We start from the raw sequence: 24856 nt of genomic DNA, 5'->3' as shown, positions 1-24856 counted from the left end.
GGGCGGGGACCACGCTCAGACCCTAGTAGTCGACGCCCGACGCACGGAGCGCCGAGCGCATGGAGCGCTGCCTCTCCTGCAGGTTTTCCCACCTTTCTCTTTGTTTTTCTTGCCTTGGCCTCCGCTCAGGTCCAGGGGCACCTCCTCCGAGAAGCCTTCCCGGCCCGCGCCCACGCCGTCCAGCCCTGCCGGCGTCGCCGCACCCTAGACGACCCTTGGCACTTTGTATCAGGGACCTATGTGAGGTCCCAGTGAGCTATGGCTTAGCATCTGTACGTGAGCAGGTTCTTGTGAATAAGAGATCCAATCTCAAATAACTACAAAATGTGAAACCTGTGTAGTTCTAATTTAACATGTAATGAGTCTGATGCTACTTTTGACATACTTCAACATTTACCCATTCTATTTTTTTGCAATTTTCTTTTTATATTTTGGGATTTTCTCTCTCTCTCTCTCTATATATATATATACACACACACACACACATTTATGTAAATTTTAGGCTTTTGACACTACATCCCATCTATGAGGGGTCTTCAAAAAGTTGATGGAAATACACATTTGGAAAAGACACTGCAGGGCTGGCGCTGAGGCGTAGTGGGCTAAGCTTCCGCCTGCAGTGCAGGCATCCCATATGGGCACCGGTTTGAGTCTCGGCTGCTCCACTTCTGATCCAGCTCTCTGCTATGGCCTGGGAAAGCAGTAGAAGATGGCCCAAGTCCTGGGGCCCCTGCACCTGCGTGGGAGACCCAGAAGAAGCTCCTGGCTCCTGGCTTCAGATCAGTTCAGCTCTGGCCGTTGCGGCCATCTGGGAACTGAACCAGCAGATGGAAGATTTCTCTCTCTGCCTCTCTGGAACTCTGCCTTTCAAATAAATAAATAAATAAATAAATAAATAAATAAGAGAAGAAAAGAGAGTGCACAGGTTTCAAAGTGTTTCGCACCAAAAACAAACATCGTTTAATTGCATTTTTCTGAGAACTTTTGAAGAGCCCTTGTATAGCATTGCTTTCCCTACAGGTGGAGTATGTAGAAAGAGGGCGTTCACAGACTTGAACTGACCTCTCGCGGGGAGGAAGAGCTGTCAGACACCTGAGGTAGTAATTACTTAATTGAATGAAAGGCTGTAATGGTAGCTGCACTTAGAAGAAGCTGGGGCTAAATAATTGTAGAGCGCAGAGTGGGTGTCTGGTGCAGCGGTTAAAACGCTGCCTGCACCCCATCAGAGAGCTGGGTTCCAGTCCTGGTTCTGCTTCAGCTTCCGGGAGGCAGCAGCAACAGGTCAAATGGCTGGGTCCCTGCCCTGCCCCTGGGAGACCTGGAATGACCTCGTGGCTCCTGACTTCGGCCTAGACCATCCTCAGTGATGTGGGCGGGTGGCCGGGGGATCTGTCTCCCTCTCTGCCCTTCAAAGAGATAAATAAAAATTAAAACTATACAGGTGTGTTTCATTCACACTTCTGTCCTCTCCTCAGATCAGAAATGGAGTAGGATTGCAGGGTCAGGTAAAGGACCCAACCCAGTATCCTGGTGGACTTCTAGTCAAGAATCGAGTGTGTTTTTTTTGTTTTGTTTTATTTTTTTTATTTTAAGAATCAAGTTGAAAGAGGAAAATCTATGTCCTCTGTACAAGTTCAGAGCCCAAAAGGTGACCTGGCCACACGGCCGGACAGGACCTCTGCCGTCACACAGGGGCAGGAGCTCACAGCGCTCACTTTTGAGTTGGCTTTGGACTGGGAACCACAGAGACCAGAGGGAACAGTAAGCCACTAGACAAGGAGAGAACAGGGAAGAGAGAGGGAAAGAGGGAAAGGAAGAAGGAAGGACACTTTCCACCAAAAATAAACCTGTAAATCCAATTTCCAAAACACATGAAGAAAGATTTTTGAGACACTGGTAATAGAATCAGTAATCCAAAAATGAAATCACTCCAGACAAGGGGCCGGCGCCTTGGTGCAGTAGGTTAATCCTCCGCCTGTGGCGCCAGCATTCCATATGGGCACCGGTTCTAGTCCTGGCTGCTCCTCTTCCAATCCAGCTCTCTGTTATGGCCTGGGATAGCGGTAGAAGATGGCCCAAGTCCTGGCACCCCTGCACCCACATGGGAAGACCTGGAAGAAGCTCCTGGCTCCTGGCTTCGGATCGGCACAGCTCCAGCCGTTCCGGCCATTTGGGGAGTGAACCAATGGAAGGAAGACCTTTCTGTCTCTCTCTTTCACTGTCTGTAACTCTACCTCTCAAATAAATAAATAAAATCTTAAAAAAAGAAAGAAAGAAATCGCTCCAGACAAAATGAAAGCAGAATGATTACAGGGAAAGAAAAAAAAAAAAAAAAGGAGGACATTCTCTATCTAAAAAAAGATGTGTGTTAGAAAACAAAGTAAATATGCTTTAAAAATTAATTAATTTGAAAGACACACAGAGGGATACCGTCATGGCCTGGATCACTCCCCAAATATCTGTGACAACCAGGGCTGGGCCAGGAGAAAGCCAGGAGCTAGGAACTCCACCTGGGCCTCCCACGTGGCAGCAGGGACCCAAGTACCTCAGCCATCACCCAGGGTACAGATTACTGGGAAGACAGAAACACAGAGCAGAGCTAGGACTCGAAACCAGGCACTCTACATGGGATGCAGGTGTCCTAAGCAGTAGATCAATCACTTTGCCAAATGTCTGCCCCAATATGCTTTTTAAGGAATTCTTAAAGGAAGAGATGACTGCCTAATAAACACAAAATGAATAAGGAATTATGAAACAGGAATTATGAAAATAGGAAGAAATGAAACAAGAACTAAAAATATGAAAAATAACAAATTATGGAAATGAAAAACCACAGAAAATTTAAAAAGTACCTCTTGGGAAGTTGGAAGCACACATTTGGTGGACTGCCTCTGTTCGAGCTCAGATCTTGTTTTCCCTTAAGGTTTACTTTTGCAGGCTAAGCTGTGGCTGCTATAATCATTCTTAATATCTTAAGATCTCAGCCCCAAAAGTTCCTCTAAGAACTTGACACAGAGGTCGGCATTATGGCAAAGCAGTTTAAGCTGCTGCTTGCAGTACCAACTTCACATATCAGAGTGCTGGTTGAGTCCTGGCTGCTCTGCTTCCAATCCAGCTCCCTGCTAACGTGCCTGGGACGGTAGTAGAAGATGGCCCACACATCCTTGGGCCCCTGCACCCATGTGGGAGACCAGGATGGAGTTCCTGGCTCCTGGCTTTGGCCTAGTTCAGACGTGGCTGTTGTAGCCATTTGGGGAGTGAACCAGCTCATGAAAGGTTTCTCTTTCTCTCTCTCACTCTGCCTTCCAAATAAATAAATGAATCTTTTTAAAAAGGAGATTAACTTGACATAGCACTTGAGAGTCTATGGATACAGTGAGCCTGTCACTTCCCTTTTTCTCAACAATTGACGTTTGCAACAGATGAATCACAACGCTGATTCATAATGGATTTGTGGCAGCAACCAAGTCCCCCCCCCCACACCTTTTTAACACTAACCATAAAGTCAAGCTAAGCTTTCCTTCTGTATCAGGTACTTACAAGGATGATTTAACCTACATACAAGTCTTAACAAATGATCATCTCTCTCTGTTAACCGTTGTCTTACTGGATTTGGCTAAGTATTTCCACGGGTATAATTTTTAATAGAAATTCTGTCATTGTTTTAATCTTTTGCTTTTCCTATCATCTGGAAGCAGGACAGGCCAGTCTGTTTTGTTCAAAATACTGGAGTCAGGGTGGGCATTTAGCTGAGTGGCTAAGATATTGGTTGAGAGACTCATATCTCCTATTGGAATGCTGGGGTTTACTTCCTCACTCTGCTTTTTCTTTTTTTTTAGTTTCTTAGGCCGGCACCCTGGCTCAATAGGCTAATCCTCCACCTGTGGCGCCGGGCACCCGGGATTCTAGTCCTGCTTGGGGCGCCAGATTCTGTCCCAGTTGCTCCTCTTCCAGTCCTGCTCTCTGCTGTGGCCTGGGAAGGCAGTGGAGGATGGCCCAAGTGCTTGGGCCCTGCACCCGCATGGGAGACCAGGAGCAAGCTACCTGGCTCCTGGCTTCAGATCAGTGCAGTGTGCTGGCCGTGGCGGCCATTTAGGGGGTGGAAGACCTTTCTCTCTGTCTCTCTCTCACTGTCTAACTCTGCCTGTCAAAAAAAAAAAAAAAAAAAGTTTCTTGAGACCTTTATTTAGCAAAGAGTTCCCCAAGTAATTTAAATAGGACTGTATAGGTTCTTTCTCTCTGGGTATATATGTTTACATCTAGATATTACACTAGCAATTTAGAGTATTTCCTGAGTTTCCTCCCTCCTACTCTTAACTAAAATTTTACAGAGAAATAGTCGGAGCACTGAAAACTGTCTCTAATGCCTGCAGCCCTGGAGGCCTGGAGGCAGTTTCTCACTTCCTGAGACTCCATTAGACTCATGCTGACTGTTACCTCTACCTCCGGACTCCTGTAGTACAAGTCCCCAGTTCGGAGTCTCAAAAACTTTCCTTAACCAGAGTCAAAAGCCTGCGGAATCATCACTTCCAGCGAGCCAACCCTGGCTGCTTCCCAGCCCGGACAAGGACACAGCTCGCAGTCATAACCCATTACAGCGGCAGGCGGGTGGAAGAGCCTGGAAGCCATGCGTCCGTACTCCCTGGGGGGTGGAGTTGTGTCCTCCCCCCCCCCCCCCCGCCCCACACTCCTTCTGGTGGTCCAGTGGAAGGAGAAGACGAATTTGGTCCCCAAGGCAGACCACGTGTGCAATGCAGGGAACACTGCGTGAGACTCCTCTCTCTCCAGACACCCGAACAAGCGAGGCAGACGGCTGTGCCCGCTGGAGCCCGGGCTTCAGAGTGAGCAGTCGTGTGCAAGCTGATCGGCACCAGGCGGGTGGAAGCAGCTTCTGCTGAGCCGAGCAGGAGCGAGCGTGCGCCGCCTCTCCAGGGCTCCTGGTCTCTGGAGCGTGCTCCCGCGAGAGGCGTCCGTCTCCGTGGCCCCATCCTTTATCATGTCTGGGACAGCCGTGTGGTCGTCCAGGCCTTCAGGAAGTTCACCGCATATCCTTCATGAACTAATTCTAGCCCAATGTCAAGGTTCTTCCTGTTGCTGGTGTCATAAGGGTCAGTCTTTGGCCAGGTTGGTATCCAGTCTAGACATAGCTGGACATCTTGGCCACCAGGGGCCTCCAGTCAGAGCAGTAGTGGAGTCTGTCAACCTCATCCAAAGCCTCCTCCTCCCATTGCTCACCCAAGGGGGTGATCTGGGCCAGACTACATTCTATTGCCTGCAACAATGGGCTCTGGAGATCACTCCTAAGAGCCCCAAGATCCTCAGCGGGCAACCTTCCTTATCTCCAAAGTCTACAACATGGAGGTCCACATTCCTGTTCTCCAAAGGGCCAAGAACCCTGGCTTCCCACCAGGAAGAACTTGCAGACAAAGGCGCTGCTATGATGTCTCCCACACGCACCGTCAAGTCCCCAGGCAGACTGTTCTCATAACGCTGGGTCATCTCACTGATCAGCCTACCCACCCAAGGCTGCGGGAGCCGATGATTTGGAACCCAGAGTAGTTAGGGTTTCCAGAAGCTGAGACATAGGCTTCCAGGTACTCATCTGCGTGGAAACTGAAGTCGGGTCTAGGAATTTGAAACGGGGACGGTTGTGGACTGGCCTAGTTTCCAGACTTCTGAAAGCTATCATCATTGGGTTTCTCCCAGGAACCCTCTTTTGGCCCCAAAATAGCCACGTCACCACCTTTGTGGGGTGGAACTGCCAGGAGTGCAACCTGTCCCAAGCTAGAAAACTGGTGTTTCCCCACAAAGCTGACTCTCCCGCTGCTCCTGGCTCTGTCACTTCTCTTTTCACATTGATCAGCTGCTTATGTGGGATTCTGGTCTCTGTAGAATGGGCAGTTCTCTTCCAAAGTTCTTTATCTTCTGACACTTTCTCTAGTATCAAATGCTGGGCTGCTGCCACTTCTTTCTGGGTTCCCAAGATTTTCATAATTTTTTTTTTTGACAGGCAGAGTGGACAGTGAGAGAGAGAGAGACAGAGAGAAAGGTCTTCCTTTGCCGTTGGTTCACCCTCCAATGGCCGCCGCAGCCGGCACATTGCGTTGATCCGAAGCCAGGAGCCAGGTGCTTTTCCTGGTTTCCCATGCGGGTGCAGGGCCCAAGCACTTGGGCCATCCTCCACTGCACTCCCTGGCCACAGCAGAGAGCTGGCCTGGAAGAGGGGCAACCAGGACAGAATCTGGCGCCCCGACCGGGACTAGAACCCGGTGTGCCGGTGCTGCAAGGCGGAGGATTAGTCTATTGAGCCATGGCGCTGGCCTTCATAAGTCTTTTTTTAAAGATTTATTTATTATTTACTTGAGAGGCAGAGTTACAGAGAGAGAGAGGTCTTCCAACCGCTGATTCACTCCCCAAATGGCTACAATGGCTGGAGCTGGGCCAGTCCAAAGCCAGGAGCCAGGAGCTTCTTCAGGGTCTCCCACATGGCTACAGGGGCCCAAGGACTTGGGCCATCTTATGCTGCTTTCCCAGGCCATAGCAGAGAGCTGGATCAGAAGTGGAGCAGCAGGCAGTGCCAGCCCCTTAAGTTTGTTTTTTTTTTTTAAGATTTTTATTTATTTGAAAGTCAGAGTTACACACACACACAGAGAGAGAGAGAGAGAGAGAGAGAGAGAGAGAGGTCTTCTATCTGCTGGTTCACTTCATAATTGGCCACAATGGCAGGAGCTGTGCCAATTCTAAGTCAGGAGCCTGGAGCTTCTTCCGGGTTTCTCATATGAATGCAGAGGCCCAAGCACTTGGGCCATCTTCCACTACTTTCCTAGGCCATAGTAGAGAGCTGGATCAGAAGTGGAGCAGCTGGGACTCGAACCGGTGCCTATATGGGATGCCAGTGCTGCAGGCGGCAGCTTTACCCACTATGCCACAGCGCTGGGCCCTCTATAAGTCTTAATAGTAGGAAGAGCCCCTCCTATTCTTTGTCACAGGTAATTTTAGCTCCAGAGGCCTTGCAGATAGAATGAATTGTCCTGCCACCTCTCCCTATGATTCTGCCCCCAGATCTCTGGGGGACTGAGAATGGCTCAGACACTGGGGTATTCTCTGTCAGGAGCGGATGCATTGCTGCTTTGGCCTTGCACACCACACTTGAACAGGAAAACCCCTGGTAAGTGGCACTCACTCATCGCCCACATCTTCTGTGTCCACATCAATCCGAGCACCTGTCTGTTTCCGCAGCTCTTTAACATTGGCTCCTTGCTGGCCAAACATGAGCTTCCAGTGTCTCAATGTCAATGTCGTCCTCACCAACAAATGTCCACCGCTCCTCTTGGCTTTCTCTGTACCTGTGGCATAGAATAAAGGCAATTGTTGCACTGGCTGGGATCCCAAGGCCCAGGACTGTTTTCTGAGCTGTGGACAGGTTTGTCCAGGCAGTCCATTCCACTGCACTCTGATTTCTATGCACTTCTCCTGAGTCAGCCATCGTGCAGTCACCTCGCGCCTCAGCCCAGCCGCCTTCGCCTCTGCCCCTTGACTCCAGCTTCCTGCTGATGTGGACCCTGGGAGGCAGAGGTGAGCCCACGAGTGGCTGGGATCTTGCCACCCATGTGGGAAACCGGGGCTGACTTCCCAGCTCCTGGCTTTGGCAGGGCCTAGCTCTGGCTGTTGCAGGTTTGTGGGGGGAGGTGTTACTGGTGGGTAGAAGATTTTCCCCTCTCTGTCTCTCTGTCTCTATGCCTATAAAATAAGTTTTTAAAAATTTATTTAAGGGGCTGGTATGTGGCATAGTGGGTAAAGTCACTGCCTACGATGCCGGCATCCCATATGGGTGCTGGTTGGAGTCCTGGCTGCTCCACTTCCAATCCAGCTCTTTGCCTTGGAAAAGCACTAGCAGATGGCCCAAGTGTGTGAGCCCTGCCACCCACATGGGAGATTTGGATGAAGCTCCAGAACCCTGGCTTTGGCCTTCCTCAACCCTGGTTGTTGCAGCCATCTGTGGAGTAAACCAACAGATAGAAGATCTCTCTCTCTCTCTTTCTTTCTCTCTCTCTCTGCCTCCCTCTCTCCTCTTCTCTCTCCCTCTCTCTCTCTAACTCTTTCAAATTAAAAAAAAGTATTTTAAAAATTTTATTTAAAAAATTCTCAGTTTAAAAAAGGCGATTAAAAACAGAGAATTGGACTGGACCTCAGACAGAACCCACTAGTACACCAGGAGAAACTTCTCTACTCCAGGAAGTCAGAGTCGAGGACTGTTTTGATATAGTTGTTCAAATGCAGACCCAACACTGTGGTCCTGCGGCCTGCTGCTGTTTTGTGCCTTGTCCCTGAGACAGGACCTCTGTTTCCTGTCCTGAATGCTTCCCATTGTTCTTTTGATCTCAGGTTCGCTGAAGGTTTTTAGAGAAACTCCATTCTTAATCGTCCAACACAGATTTCTCAGATATCTGCTCCTTGCCAGAGTTGGAGCTGAGGTCACAATGGCAACCGCAAACAGACCAGATGTAGTCTCAGGCCTCCTGGAACTTACAGGTCTGTGGTCATTAGTCACAGAAACGCACAGATAAATGCGAAATCCCAATAGTGATAAGGACTATGCGGGGGCATTATTGCAGGGTTGAGAGGTTATAATGGTGAGAGTTAATCAAATCTGGAAGATGCCCTCACATTGGGTAGTATCGGCATTTGCTCTCTGGGGATTCAGACATCTCAGGCAATGTCTCCTTGTGTCTTTTGCCAACTTCCTCATTGGATTATTTGTGTTTTGTTTTGTTTTTTACTGTTTTGAGTTTTGAGAATTCTTTATATCCCAGAGGACTAGCTGCCAGTCCTGTGCTGGATGCATGGTTTGAAAATATTCTCACTAGGGAAATGCAAATCACCACCACAGTGGGCAATCACCACCACTTAGAAGGATGGCACCAAACCAAATGCCGGCCAGGGACTGCTGCTGGCAGTGCTACAACCACTCTGGAAGACAGTTTGGCAGTTTCTCTGAGGACTAAACCTGCATTTGCCATATGACCCAGCGTGTGCTCTCCTAAGCATTTACGCACAGAGAAATGGGAGCTTATTGCTGATACAAAAAAGCTGGGTGTAAATGCTTATGGCAGCTTTATTTGCAATACTTCAGAACTGAAAGTGGTCCAGATGTCCTTCAGGTGGATGGTTAAACAGACTGCGGTACGAACATCCACTGGATGGACTACTATGCAGCAACACAAAGTAGCAAACTACTGATACACACAACAGCCTACATGAATCTCCTCCAGAGAACTGGGCTGAGTACAAAAGCCACACTCAGGTATTTGTAGGATTCCATCCACATAACATTCTTTGAATGACGAAAGCATAGAACAGGAGAATGGACTAGTCCTTGCCTTTGCTGAGGTGGGGAAGAAGAGGGTGTGGCACTGTGAGTGATCCCAGGGATGAAGGAGATGCTGTGGGTCTTGACTGCATCACTGTCAGCGTTCTGGTTGTGATGCTGCAGGATAATTTTGCAAGATGACACACTGGCTTAGACTGGATAAAAGATACACGGGTTTGGTCCACCTTATTTCTTAGAACTCCATGTGCATCTACAACTATCTCACAGCAAAAAGTTTAGTCCAAAGAGAAAAGAAGTATGGAGCTGATGTTGTGGCATGGTGGGTTAGGCCACCACTAGTGACTCTGGCATCCCACATGAGTGCCAGTTTGGGTCCCGACTGCTCCACTTCCAATCCAGCTCCCTGCTAATGTATTCTGGGAAAGCTGCAGTTGATGACCCAAGTACCTGGGCCCTGCCACCCATGTGGGAGACCCGGATGAAGTTCTAGCTCCTGGCTTTGGCCTAGCCCAGCTCCAGCCATTGTGGCCATTTAGGGAGTAAACGAGGAGATGGAAGATCTCTCTCTTACTCTCCCTCTGTCTCCCCCTATCCTCACCATCATTCTGCCTTTCAAATAAATAAATAAATAAATATTTAAAAAATATGTAGGTTGAACCGAAATAAATATTCTGAAAGCCAAATACGACCCTATGCGTCCCCTACTCAAAACCCCTGAAAGCTCTCCTACCACTCAGAGAAAAGATAGCCTCCTGTGGTTAGCCCTGGGGCAGGACCACCTATGGGGCAGCTTTTTTTTTTTTTTTTTGACAGGCAGAGCGGACAGAGAGAGAGAGAGAGAGAGACAGAGAGAAAGGTCTTCCTTTGCCGTTGGTTCACCCCCCAATGGCCGCCGTGGCCGGCGCGCTGCGGCCAGCGCACCGCGCTGATCCGAAGCCAGAAGCCAGGTGCTTCTCCTGGTCTCCCATGCAGGTGCAGGGCCCAAGCACTTGGGCCATCCTCCACTGCACTCCCTGGCCACAGCAGAAAGCTGGCCTGGAAGAGGGGCAACCGGGACAGAATCCGGCGACCCGACTGGGACTAGAACCCGGTGTACCGGCACCGCAAGGCAGAGGATTAGCCTAGTGAGCCGTGGCGCCGGCAGGGGCAGCTTTTTTTAATAGAATTTTTCATAATTGGAATCACCACAAAGGAATGAACTCCCTTTTCTTCCAAAATGGTGGTAGCCAGGCTCTGTGTCCCACAGGCCTGGGCTTTCGTTACCCACAAGGTGGCGGGGCGGTGGTGGTATGGTTATCACTTGTGCCCACTTGTTTGAGAGGTCTCAGTGCCCTGAACTACAAACAGAAGAGGTTTGCTTTCCCAGTAACTGCTGTCAGCTTTGCTTGGCCAAATGCCCACCCCACTATGGGGAGGAGAGCTTTATTTACTTTTTAAGAAATATTTATTTATTTATTTGAAAACCAGAGTTACAGAGAGGAGAGGCAGAGAGAGAGAGAAAGAGAGAGAGAGAGATTTTCCATCTGTTGATTCACTCCCCAATTGGCCGCAATGGCTGGAGCTGTGCCGATCTGAAGCCAGGAGCCAGGAGCTTCTTCTGGGTCTCCCACGTGGGTGTGGGGGCCCAAGGACTTGGGCCATCTTCCACTGCTTTCCCAGGCCATAGCAGAGAGCAGGATCAGAAGTGCAGCAGCCTGGACTCGAACCGGTGTCCATATGGGATGCCCATGCTGCAGGTGGTGGCTTTACCCGCTACACCACAACGCTGGCCCAAGGGGAGGAGAGCTTTAGTATTCGCTCTATCTGGTCTAGTCCCTTTTCAGTCACAGGCAGCCATCAGAAGGGGAATTTCAAATGAATAGTCAGTTGCTTCCCGAGCTATTTTCTCTGCCAAGTCCGGTTCAATGTCCTCTCTCCAGGAGCCTTGAGAAGCTGCAGGGAGGTCCTGACAGGAGTTCAAGTTGGGGCACTCTGCAAGCAGGGGATGCACCCTCTTTCTTTTCTTTTTTAAAGATTTTAAAAATCTAATCAAAAGGCTGAGTTACAGAGAGAGAGGGAGAAGAAGAGGGAGAGGGAGAAAGTGAGAGAGTGAGAGGTATCTTTGATCTGTTTGTTCACTCCATTAATGGCCACAACAGTTGGGCTGGGCCAGGTGGAAGCTAGGAGCCAGGAACTCCATCTGGGTCTCTCCCATGTTGATGCAGGGGCCACAAAGTACTTGGACCATCTTCTGTTGCTTTCCCAGGTGCATTAGCAGAGAGCTGGATCAGAAGTGGAGCAGCAGGAATTCCAGCCGGGACTCATATGGGGTGCCGGCATTGCAGGCTTAACCCACTGCACCACAGCACTGGCCCCTACTCTCTTTCTTTTCCCTTCCTTTCCCTTCTTTCTAGTTCCCCACACCCACTGCCCAGGGACAGGTGTGGGGAAAGGGAGTAGATAAAACTGGTGGTAGGTGCAAGTTTCGAGAGCGTGGCCCTGGGACTGCGCCATCCAGCTGCAGAGCCCCTGGCACTGCCCTCAGGGAGCATGGCTGCCTGTGTACAAGGAGCAGGAACCCCCAAAGGCCTTGCTTTGCAAACTCAGTGCAGAACTGCCACGACTGAACAGGACACTGATGGGGTTAAACACCCAGAGAAGAGTCCCGAATGCATCCATTCTCTGCAGGCCTGGGGCCCCTGGCCCAGTGCTGTAGCAGGAAGAGGCACACACTGAGGACCCCAAGTCAACCCAGGATTTTCTGGGTGCTCTTGTTTAACACTGCACAGGGAGCCCTCTCCCCAGTCCCAGGAAGCTTGATATGTGCTTTGTACCAACTTAGATGGTTGGGCTGTAGCTGTATGTAAACTATTGAGTACCACGGTGCCAACTCTTTGGCATAGTGGGCTAAACCGCTGCCTGCAGTGCCAGCATCCCATATGGGCACCGGTTCAAGTCCTGGCTGCTCCTCTTCTGATCCAGCTCTCTGCAATGGCCTGGAGAAGCACTAGAAAAACAGTAGAAGATGGCCCAAGTGCTTGGGTCCCTGCACCTGTGTGGGAGACAGGAAGAAGCTCCCGGCTCCAGGATGGCCCAGCTCTGGCTGTTTTGGGCATTTGGGGAGTGAACCTGCAGATGGAAGATCTCTCTGCCTCTGCCTCTGCCTCTCTGTCTGTTAACTCTATCTCTCAAATAAATAAATAAAATCTTTTTTAAAAATGTGCTTTTTAGAGAAAAATCATTACATCAATTTGTTATGATTACTGACTTACAGAGTATTTTTAGCAGTCTCCTTTTTTTAATTTATTTTTATTTATTTATTTATTTTTAACAGGCAGAGTGGACAGTGAGAGAGAGAGACAGAGAGAAAGGTCTTCCTTTGCCGTTGGTTCACCCTCCAATGGCCACCATGGCCGGCGTGCTGCGGCCGGCGCACCGCGCTGATCCGATGGCAGGAGCCAGGTACTTCTCCTGGTCTCCCATGGGGTGCAGGGCCCAAGCACTTGGGCCATCCTCCACTGCACTCCCTGGCCACAGCAGAGAGCTGGCCTGGAAGAGGGGCAACCGGGACAGAATCCGGCATCCCGACTGGGACTAGAACCCGGTGTACCGGCGCTGCAAGGCGGAGGATTAGCCTAGTGAGCTGTGGCGCCGGCTCAGCAGTCTCCTTTTAAAGTCTAATTTTGAAGATGTTCGTTTATGGGTTTGTCTTTTCACTTGAGAGAGAGCCCTTTCAGAGGCCTGAGAAATGGAGTTCAAGTCAGGAGAGGCCCTCACGTAGTTCTGGGTCACCTCCCACACACTGCCAAGAAGGAGAGGTATCTTATTGACTGTTACTGCATGCATCATTTCACTCAGCAGTGGGTATTATCTCCCTTACAATCTAGGAGAGGCGAGGGAGATGATGGGCAAACGGAAGAATCAGGATCTGAATCAGCTCTGCCCGTTTGCTGGCCTGACTTCCCTGGGAATTTGTACAAGGGATTCACGCAAGGAGTGTGTGTTCCACGGAAGGACTACAGAGCAGGGAAGGCCTCCTGCCGCCTCCGTTGGCCGCTGCTGCACCTGTCCTCTCAGCCTGTGTCTTTGGTTCTGTTTTCACGTGGAGACAAAAATAGCCAAGGACATTGCCGCAGCACTTCCGAGCTGGAAGGCAAGTTAGGCATTATCCATGAGGTGGTTTTTCATGGGATGGGGTGATTAGAAATATGTTGGGCTACATTTTTGCTTTTCATGTTGGGGAAGCGGTCCTCACATTTAGCAAACAGGGTCTCAGGAGGATGATTTTCGAATGCCAGCCCCATCTGTGGGGTGGCTGCATTGGCCAAGATGCTTTCCCATCAAACTATCCACGCTCTTCTGAGCTGCCTTGTCTAGCAGATCTCAGCTTTGGCCAAAAAGCCTTGAACAGACACTACTAGTTTCCAACAGCTCAAAGCCATATGCCTGGGATGACCCCACTCCTCTTCAAGTGCCTGCCTGAGGACACTCAAGGCTGCTGAAGGGACGTATTCTGTTTCCCAGCGCGCCAGGAGAAAGGGTCCCTGCCTCCTACCCTGCAGGAGGCCGGCGGCCTGACTGTGAGAAGTGCCATTAGCCCTTCCCTGCTCAGTAATTCTTCACTTTCCTGACTCTGCTCAGTCCCTGTCATCTCTCCCTCCTTCTCCACTTGTAAACACCCAATTGGCTCTGCACACAATGGAAGGGAGCTCAGGTCTTCCCTCTCCTGTGCACGGAGACTGAGGAAGGTCTGCTTCAGCTGTGCTGCTCCTTGGCCGTGCACAGGGAGCTGTCCTGCCCACAACACTGTCCTTGAGGAGCAGGCCCTGGTTTTCAAAGCCAGGTCTTCCGAGTGTGCTGTCCCAGTGATAATTCACGGCGCTGTACGCTTACCACTGTTCTGTCTGCGTGCTACACTTAAATGTAAACGTTCATGGAGAACACAATGATAATGGAGAAAAATTTGTGAAATGATGCTAAGTAGAAAAAGCAAGATATTTCAATGGCTAAAACATAAGCAGGCATAAGGGCTGAGAATTTGGAGAGGGAGGAAATCAGTATGATTACAGGTTTTTTTTAGAAGAATGTCCAGGGGTGGGCCTTTGGCCTACAGACGCTGCTCGGGATGCCTACGTCCTGCATAGGGATGCTTTGCTTAAAGTCCTGACCCTGCTCCTGACCCAGTTTCCTGCTGGCGCACACCCAGGGAGGCAGCAGGGGATGGCTCAAGTAGGTAGGCCCCTGCCACTCCTGTGGGAGAGCTGGATTGAGATTCTAGTTCTCAGCTTGAGCCTGGCCCAGATCTGGCTGTGGCAGGCATTTGGAGAATAAACCAGTAGGTGGGAACTCTGTCCCTTTGTTTATCTCTCAAATCAATTAAGTACAATTAAAAAATAATGTTCTTTAATGGTATAAATAGAAACACGATGAACTGAACACATTTAAAGTGTACACTTTGAGAAGTGTTGGTATATAAGTGGATAAGTGAACAAGAGCTATCTGCCCATTTGTCTGTATCTCTCTTAGTCTCTCAAATTTAAATGAAATTGAAAAAAGAATGTTCTTTAATAGTGTTCTTAAAATCACTTTATTGGGATAAAATAAACACACTAAACTGAACATACTTAATATGTATGACTTGGCGGGTTTTGGTATATGAGTATGTATAAGAGTGAAACCATGACCACAATCAAAGCAGTGAACATACCTGTCTCCCTCCTTTATAAACCTTTCTTCCTCCCTCCCCAAGGAACCATTGATCTGTTTTTCTGTCACTATTAGTTAATTTGCATTTTCCAGAATTTTACATACATACATACATGTTCATGTGGTATGTACTCTTTTCAAAATTATTTGACAGGAAGAGAGGAAGAGACTGACAGCCACAGACTGCTCCCATCTGCTGCTCACTCCCCAAATGCTCACAATGGCACTTGACTGCAGCCAAAGTTGGGAGCTAGGAACTCAGTCCAGGTCTCCCTCATTGGTGGCAGAAATCTAACAGGCATCTAACCACTTAGCCATCACCACTGCCTCCCAGGGTCTGCAGCAGCAGGAAGCTGGAGTCAAACCTAGCCACTTCAGCACACCACATCCGGTGTATTAACCAACATCTTAACTGCTAGGCCAAACGCCTGACCCTATGTGCGTACAAACAAAAGCCAAAAACCTGGCTTCTTTCACTCAGCATAATTATTTTGAAATGAATGCTCACAAACACACACATCAATACTTTGTTCTGTTTCAGGGATGGGCAGCTTTGCGTTGTGTGGATACAGAACAATTTTATGTATTTACCTCTTGACAGATATCTGGCTTTCTTCAACTTTTTGGTTATTACAAATTAGCTGCTATGAACATTTGTATTCAAATTTTTTGTGTGAACATGTTTTCATTTCTTTTGGATACATCCAATAACTGCTGTGTTATCTCACAACTTCATGTTGAATCTTGTGTGAAGATGCAGGTTGCTTTTCAAAACAGCTGCGTCAGGCCGGCGCCGCGGCTCACTAGGCTAATCCTCCGCCTTGCAGCGCCGGCACACAGGGTTCTAGTCCCGGTCGGGGCGCCGGATTCTGTCCGGTTGCCCCTCTTCCAGGCCAGCTCTCTGCTGTGGCCCGGGAAGGCAGTGGAGGATGGCCCAAGTGCTTGGGCCCTGCACCTGCATGGGAAACCAGGATAAGTACCTGGCTCCTGCCTTCGGATCAGCGCTGTGCGCCGGCCGCGGCGCACCAGCTGCAGCGGCCATTGGAGGGTGAACCAACGGCAAAGGAAGACCTTTCTCTCTGTCTCTCTCTCTCTCTCTCTCTCTCTCACTGTCCACTCTGCCTGACAAAAAACAAACAACAAAAAAAACCCAGCTGCATCACTTTTCTTTTCTTTTCTTTTTTAAAGATTTATTTTTTTGAGTTACAGAGAGAGGTAAAGACAGAGAGGTCTTCCATCCACTGGTTCACTCCCCAGATGGCCACAATGGCCGGAGCAACGCCGATCCGTAGCCAGGAACCAGGAGCTTCTTCCAGGTCTCCCACGTGAGTGCAGGGGCCCAAGGACTTGGGCCATCTTCTACTGCTATCCCAGGCCATAGCAGGGAGCTGGACAGGAAGAAGAGCAGCTGGGACTAGAACCGGTACCCATATGGGATGCCGTCGCTGCAGGCCAGGGCTTTAACCTGCTGCGCCACAGCACCGGACTCTCACTTTACTTCTCTATTAGCACTGTATAAAGGGTTATAATGTCCCTATATCCTTGCCATCACTGTCTTTTGTTTTTAAAGTTTTATTTATTTATTTATTTATTTGAAACACAGAGTTACGGGGGGGGTGGGGGGGAGATTTTCTATCCTCTGGTGTTCATTCCCCAAATGCCTATAGCAGCCGGGGGCTGGGCCAGACAGAAGCCAGGAGCCTGGAACTCCATCCAGATCTCCCACGTGGATGGCAGAGGCCTAAGCTCCTGGGCCATCTGCTGCTGCTTTTCCTAGCTGCATTAGTAGGCAGCTGAATTGAAAGTGGAGCAGCCGGGACTCAAACCAGTGTTCATATGGGATGCTGGCACCAGGGTGGCATAGCCTGCTATGTCACAGCACCAGCCCCATCACTGTCTTTTTGATGATAGTCACTGTGTAAGTCAGCTTTTCATCACTATAATGAAATATTTAAGACAAGCTACTTATGAAGGGAATAAATGTATTTTGGCTTACGGTTTCGAAGGTTTGCAATCCAAGACTGGGCAGGCCCCAGTAGTTCCGCCTTGTGGCAGAACGCTCTTGCTCTGTGCAGAGGAGGCACACAGGGCAAGCTGAGAGGCAGAGAGGGAATGGCTGGGCTCAAATCCTTCCCAGGGCACAGCCTCAAGGGCTTCAGGACCTCCCAGAGACTCCCAAGTACCATAATTGGATTAAGTTTCCACCCTCATGAATTTATGACTTTGGGGATTAAACATCTGCAGGAGGTTGGGCCAAATCTTATTCAAACCACGGCAGCTTTCCTCGCAGGTGTGAAGCAGTGTCTCACTAAGGCTTTGTTTTGCATTTCCCTGGTGGCTTATTAGCCATGTGGGCACCCTCTTTGGAGAAATGTCCGCTCAGATCTTTTGTCCCACTTACATAGCATTCATGAAATGAGAAAATTGTTGAAATGGAGAAGAGGCTTGTGACTTACACGGAGTTGGGGGCTGGAGTTGGGGGGGGGGGTGGGCAGTGTGTTTATGACAGAACAACCTGTAGGGTCCTGGTGGTGACAGACTGTTCTTCAGCCTGACTGTGGTGTTGGACACACGAAGTTACGAGTGATTGGTTTTTGGCTGTGGCTCTTGGTCACGAACTCCTTCCCACATCAGGCTGCAGAAACTCAGCAGAGCATAAGACCCTCCTTGTTCTGGAAGCGATCTGTCCCATCCCCTTGATGGGGGAACAGTGAAGAAAGTAAGCAGATGGGCCTTGCCGGGTATCCCTACCCAGACTGTTAGCAAACACGCCCACGCCCTGACGTCTCCATACAGGGACAGGGTGCAGATGCTCTCTGGATAGCTGGTTGTTGAAGGCTCCTAGAGAGGGGTGCACTTGGAGGAGGCATGGACGCTCCCCACCCCTTGTTGGGGACTCAAACCAGTATTATCTCATCCTGTATTATCTCCTCATCTGTATCCTTTGTAACAGCCCTCCCAACAAGCCAGTAAACACAAGTGACTCCCTGAGTTCTATGAGCTGCTCAGATTGGTTGAACCAAGGGAGGTGGGGTGGAAGCATACGGTAAACAGCCTGGGACTTGCTACTGGCATCCCCAAGGTGGAGGGGCAGCCCTGGGGCCTGAGCCCTCAGCTTGTGGGGTACGACGGCACCTCCAGGTAGATGCTGTCAGATCTACATTAGAGGGCTCTCAGGGGCATCTGCTGCAGAATTGATTACTCGCTTGCTGGCAGGGAAAACTGCCCACAGCTCTTGGGGTCACAGAAATGATCTTAGAAACTGTTTCTAGCCGGCGCCGTGGCTCAATAGGCTAATCCTCCACCTTGCGGCGCCGGCACACCGGGTTCTAGTCCCGGTCGGGGCGCCGGATTCTGTCCCGGTTGCCCCTCTTCCAGGCCAGCTCTCTGCTATGGCCAGGGAGTGCAGTGGAGGATGGCCCAGGTGCTTGGGCCCTGCACCCCATGGGAGACCAGGAAAAGCACCTGGATCCTGGCTCCTGCCATCGGATCAGCGCGGTGCGCCGGCTGCAGCGGTGGCCATTGGAGGGTGAACCAACGGCAAAAGGAAGACCTTTCTCTCTCTGTCTCTCTCTCTCACTGTCCACTCTGCCTGTCAAAAAAAAAAAAAAAAAAAATTTAAAAAAAAAAAAAAAAGAAACTGTTTCTGAGTTGGTTTGTCCTTCTGTATCATCAGATCATAACATCTCATCAAACTTCATTGACATAAATACACACACGCACACAAATGAGCACTAGCAAAACTGGATAAGCCAGAATTAGATCGACAGATTGCATTATATCAATGTCTTTTTTTTCTTTTTTTTGACAGGTAGAGTCATAGACAGTGAGAGAGAGACAGAGAGAAAGGTCTTCCTTCCGTTGGTTCACTCCCCAAATGGCCACTACCGCCGGCGCTGCGCCGATCCAAAGCCAGGAGCTAGGTGCTTCCTCCTGGTCTCCCATGTGGGTGCAGGGCCCAAGCATTTGGGTCATCCTCCACTGCCTTCCCGGGCCACAACAGAGAGCTGGTCTGGAAGAGGAGCAACCAGGACTAGAACCCAGTGCCACTGTGAATCCATGATTATCTCAAAATAAGAAGCATAATTTAAAATGCAATTAAGGGGCCGGCACTGTGGCATAGCAGGTAAAGCTGCTGCCTGCAGTGCAGACATCCCATATGGGCACCGGTTTGAGTCCCGGCTGCCCCACTTCCGATACAGCTCTCTGCTATGACCTCAGAAAGCAGTAGAAGATGACCCAAGTCCTCGGGCCCCTGCACCCACGCGGAGACCCAGAAGAAGCTCCTGGCTCCTGGCTTCAGGTAAGCACAGCTCTGTTTGTTGCAGCGAACTGGGGAATGAACCACTGGATGGAAGACCTCTCTCTCTCTCTCTCTCTCTCTGTCTCTCTGCATCTCCTCTCCCTTTGTAACTCTTTCAAATAAATAATAAAATAAACTTTAAAAAAAGCAATTAAAGGGGGCTGGCGCCGTGGCTCACTTGGTTAATCCTCTGCCTGTGGCGCCGGCATCCCATAAGGGCACTGGGTACTAGTTCCAGTTCCTCCTCTTCCAGGCCAGCTCTCTGCTGTGGCCCGGGAAGGCAGTGGAGGATGGCCCAAGTGCTTGGGCCCTGCACCCCATGGAGACCAGGAGAAGCACCTGGCTCCTGGCTTCGGATCAGCATAGTTCCGGCTGTGGCAGCCATTTGGGGGGTGAACCAAGAGAGGGAAAATCTCTGTCTCTCTCTCTCACTGTCTAACCCTATCTGTCTATCTGTCTATCAACTCTATTATATCAAATAATAATAATAAAAAGCAATTAAAAGCACCCCTTATCACCCTCAGAATGTTTTCACATCTCTTTCTGATTGTGACTGCTGTACAGTTTCCAAAGCCCAACCCCAGGCCTGTCTCCTCCTACCAGTTTCTTTCATCACAACCAGCGCTGCACGTTCTCTCCTCCACCTTGATCTTGTGTTATCTCATTTGTTTGCATGATTCTTCTGATTTACATTGCAAACTTTGGAGGGGTTGGCTGTGTCTTACATGCGGTGGTGTCAGGTACAAGGTGTGTCCGACAGTCTGACCTGGGTGATGAGCTCTGAACCACATCAATGAGTTGGAGCTAACAGTAACTACACTGAAAGGTGCTTCCACTGTGCAAAGCTAAGCTTTAGGAAGTAGACTGACTCAATGAGGGTACAGATACTGTTTGTTTCCCCCTAACATTATTTTTAGGGAAAATTTTTTTTGAAAACCTCAAGATATCAACCTATACAATTCCTAACTCTTTTCCTGCTACCTATGAAATAATATTCCAGTTAATACCCGCACAGCTGGTTTTTCTTCCTGTCTCTTTCACTCAACCTGCCAACTTAATTGCTTGGTCACCGCACCTGTGATTAAAAACAAACTAGCAATTCAATTCCCATCGTCTGAAGAGCCAGCCTACGCTCCTGCTGGATTAGAATGGATGGAAAGTTAGTCAATAGTCTTTTCTGGAAATGTCATAATGACCTTTCAATAGAAAGCAATCAAGTCACATGTAAATGTATTCTTGCTGTAATCCTGGACACCCCTAAACTCTTGGGATCTGGGGCCACACCCTGCAGACCCCTCCGTGTTCTGTCCCCGCCAGCAACAGAGGGTCCAGAACACCTCCCTGGGGGCTCCGTGGCTCCAGCTGAGTGTGTTCTCTGCATTTCTCACCTCACTGAGGAGCCACCTGGGCAGCAGAAGGGTCCCAAAGAGGGCCTTCCAGTGCAGGCAGTTCCTGCTGTGGTCTTATTCACAGCTAGCCCCGGGCAGATTTATCTCCTGGGAAGGAAGGACAAAAAAATATTTTTGGTCCAAAAAGCAAAGAAGGAGGTAGCTCACATCTATTTCAGTCTCATAGCGCTGAACCATTTCCAAGTGCAGATTAACAATCCGGAATCCACAGAGAGTGGAGTGCTTTAATCATTGTGTTCATACTGGTCCCAGGCCTTGTGCAATCTTCACCATCGGATGCCCTGTTTGTGTGGGGCACTGTTTCCAGGCTACAGCAAACTTGGAAAACCTTTTACAGAGAGAGGGTCACAGAGCATCAGGCTTCTAGGCTGGGGGCAAACAAACAAGAGAAAAGCCAGCAGAGTGTCCAGGGGGCTCACGGCCAGCCGGAAAGACAGGTGGAGAGCCCTGGAACTTAGTCAAGTACGCTGTACTTCTATTGCCAAACCACACGTCTGAGCACCTCTTCTAAGATGCACAAAGGGACCCTGTGTGCTCCTGGCAGCCCTGGGTCTTCAGGGCTTAGACTCATTAATGCAATAAGATAAGTGCTAGAATAGCGAGAAACCTCAATGGCTATGGGAAAGGAGGAGACAGCAGGAAGAAAGCGAAGGAGACCCGACAGAGAGGGATGTTTCAAAAGGGCTTTGGAAGGGAAACAGGAATTCACTCAGTAGAACTGGTCAAAGACAAATAAGGCCAGGGAAACAGAGTGAGCAAAGAGGTAGAGGATGACAATGCAGGGCCTGTTTCTAGAACGGGAGTGGTTCACCCTGGAAGATGGAGGTGAGATCAGAAGGCAGGTGGAGCCTTGGGAACCACACCAGGGCTTTAGCCTGCAGGCTGAGGGTTTTCAGACTTTGGGTTGATCTGAAACACCTAGGGAGAGCCCATTGTTAAGCGTGGTTTCCCTGGCTCAAGCCCCAGAGGTGGGCTGTGGTTCAGTGTCAGCGATTTGCCCACAGGGTTTTGCAACTGTGGTCAATCAGTGTAAGCGGGCCAGCGACTGCTGCTCTCCCCTGAACCGAGGTCACATGCTGCAAGGTGCAGGGAGAGTGACAGCTGGTAGAACTCACTTTGCCAGTGCCCCGTCCCTAGGCCTCTGTCTCTGAGCCCAGACCTTCACTAGCTCATTCCTAAATGCACAGGTCCAGAAAGATGATGGCGACAGGTGGCTGAACTCTACTGCCATTGATAGGGGTGGGTCACCTCAGGATGAAGCTTGGAGTAGTCTCCCTCTGTAAACCAAGGTGCACTCACGCTGAAGCACCTTTCTATCAAACTGCAAAAAAAAAAAAATTCTAAACCTCCCAGCAAGAGGTTCATTATAGGAACTGATATTGGATAAAGCAAGAGCAAAAAGAGAAAAAGAAGAAAAGACTAATAGTGGAAGTCAGAAAAGGCCCAGAGCTGTTTCTGGGGAAGCAAAGTTCTTTCTGGAAGGTGCCTCTTCCCATGCCTCCTGTCAGTCAAACCAGTACTCTGCACCAGCGGGCACGCAGTACACTCTTCTTACTAGCGAACAGCGGCATCAAGGGTGTTGGAGTTGGGTCTTCGGGATTGGGTGCTTTCATTAAACTCCTTTGCAGTGCTTCACAAAGCTTGGGATGAGCAAGCATTTAATATGGTGACCCACCTACCTGCCAGACTCTTGTTCATTAGGATTCTTGATCTGGATGTGTTCAAACAGCCTCAGGTAGGGTGTGAGTTGGGGCACAGAGGGTTAAGCAACCCCTATCAGAGCAGCGGTTTGAATTCCAGCTGCTCCGCCTCCAATACGGCTTCTTGCTAAAGCATCCTGGGAGACAGCAGATGATGCCACAGGAATTGGGTCCCCAGCACCCATGTGGGAGACCTGGATGGAGCTCCTGGCTTCTGACCTTGGCCTGGCTCAGCCCTGGCTGTTGTGGATATTTGGGGAGTGAACCACCAGATGAAGATCTCTCTTTCCCTCTCTCTGTCACTCTGCCTTTCAAATACATAAATCTTGCTTCCTAAACCACTCCCAAGTGGCCTCATATATATATATACATATATATATATATATATATATATATATATATATATATTTGGGACAGGCAGAGTTAGACAGTGGGAGAGAGAGAGACAGAGAAAGGTCTTCCTTCCATTGGTTCACCCCCCAAATGGCCGCTACGGCTGTCACGCTATGCCGATCCGAAGCCAGGAGCCAGGTGCCTCCTCCTGGTCTCCCATGTGGGTGCAGGGCCCAAGCACTTGGGCCATCCTCCACTGCCTTTCCGGGCCACAGCAGAGAGCTGGAATGGAAGAGGAGCAACCGGGACAGAATCGGGGACCCCAACCGGGACTAGAACCTGGGATGCTGGTGCCGCAGGCGGAGGATTAGCCAAGTGAGCCGCAGCGCTGGCCCATGGCCTCATATTTTTAATTGATTTTATTTTCTTGAGGGAAATGTAATATTTGTATATATATAAGAGATACAATATAATGTCTTGATTCATTTGTGTATTGAATAATGATCTAATCAGGGTAATTACCACTTTCACTCTAAACTTTTAACATTCTTTATGGTTAGTACATAGTCCTCTCTTCTAGTTATTTAAAAAACATATTTGTAAAGTGTTTTATTTTGTCTGTTTTAAATGTTTATTTATTTGGAAGGGGGAGAGATCTTCCATCTGCTCATTTACTCCCCAGTGTCCACAACAGCCAAAGCTGGACCAGGCTGAAGCCAGGAGCCTTCGACCCCGCTGGGTCTCCCTCACGGGTGGCAGGGACCCAGGAACCGAGCCATCACCTTTGCCTCCCAGGTGCATCTGCGGGAAGCTGGATCAGAGCAGAGTAGCTTAATCTCAAGCCAGGCACTCGGATATGGGATGTGAGCGGTGGTTTAACCCGCTGCACCACAACACCAACTCCTCTACTATAATCCTTGTTTAACTCAAAATAGGTAGGATTATAGTTGATGATATCCACCTGCCTGCGCCATAACAGCCTGGAGCTTACTTCTCTCTCGCAGTGTTACACCCATTGACCAGCATCTCCCTGCTCTCCTCCACGTCTGCCCTCCGCTGCCTCGGGTAACCACCCTGCCCTCAACTTCTTTTTTAAGAAGTATTTATTTATTTGAAAGGTAGAGTTAGAGAGAGAGAGAGAGAGAGAGAGAGAGAGAGGTCTTCCATCCACTGATTCACTCCCCAAATGGCCACAACTGGAGTTGGGCCCATCTGAAGCCAGGAGCTTCTTCAGGATCTATGGGTGCAGGGGCCCAAGGCCTTGGGCCATCTTCTACTGCTTTCCCAGGTCACAGCAGAGAGCTGGATTGGAATGGAGCAGCCTGGACTCGAACTGGTGCCCATATGGGATGCCGGCACTGCAAGTGGCGGCTTTACCTGCTAGGCCACAGCGCCGGCCCCTGCCCTCAACTTCCATGAGACAACTTTTTAAGATTCCACACACGAATGAGATCAGATCAGGTGGTGCCCGTCTCTGTGTGCCTGGATTACTTCCCTCAACGTTACTGAACTCAATTTTTTTTTTTTTTTGACAGGCAGAGTGGACAGTGAGAGAGAGAGAGAGAGAGAGAGAGAGAAAGGTCTTCCTTTGCCGTTGGTTCACCCTCCAATGGCCACCTCGGCCGGCGCGCTGCGGCTGGCGCACTGCGCTGATCCGATGGCAGGAGCCAGGTACTTATCCAGGGCCCAAGCACTTGGGCCATCCTCCACTGCACTCCCTGGCCACAGCAGAGAGCTGGCCTGGAAGAGGGGCAACCAGGACAGAATCCGGCGCCCCGACCGGGACTAGAAGCCGGTGTGCTGGCGCCGCAGGGCGGAGGATTAGCCTAGTGAGCCACGGAGCCGGTCTTGTCTAGGGCCTCACTGTTCCCTGCCCTTTACTTCCTACCTCTCTGACCTTGGGCTGCAAATCCCAGGTTTCAAGTCTTCTCTGCTCCTTGTCTATGATTTCCGACAACCCGTTTGGACCTTTTCCTCTGGATTCAGGGCACTGACAATTTCACCTATGAAGTTTTGGGTTTTATGAGCAATCTCATCCTGAGGTTTTGGGAACGGCTGACCTGGCTGCATCTGTACTGATCTTTTCTAAAACACA

The 24856-nt window shown here is 49.7% G+C and overlaps 1 pseudogene; it reads right to left on the bottom strand.

Annotated features, from left to right (window-relative positions):
- Window positions 1-4835: 4835 nt before the first annotated feature.
- On the bottom strand, window positions 4836-7486 carry LOC100354128 (tudor and KH domain-containing protein-like; annotated as a pseudogene).
- Window positions 7487-24856: the final 17370 nt, after the last annotated feature.

This window comes from Oryctolagus cuniculus, chromosome 12 (genome assembly GCF_051225735.1).
Source record: "Oryctolagus cuniculus isolate XC-2025 breed Fujian yellow rabbit chromosome 12, ASM5122573v1, whole genome shotgun sequence".
NCBI lineage: Eukaryota > Metazoa > Chordata > Mammalia > Lagomorpha > Leporidae > Oryctolagus > Oryctolagus cuniculus.
Note: the sequence above shows the minus strand (reverse complement) of the source record. Positions and strands in the feature narration are given on the sequence as shown.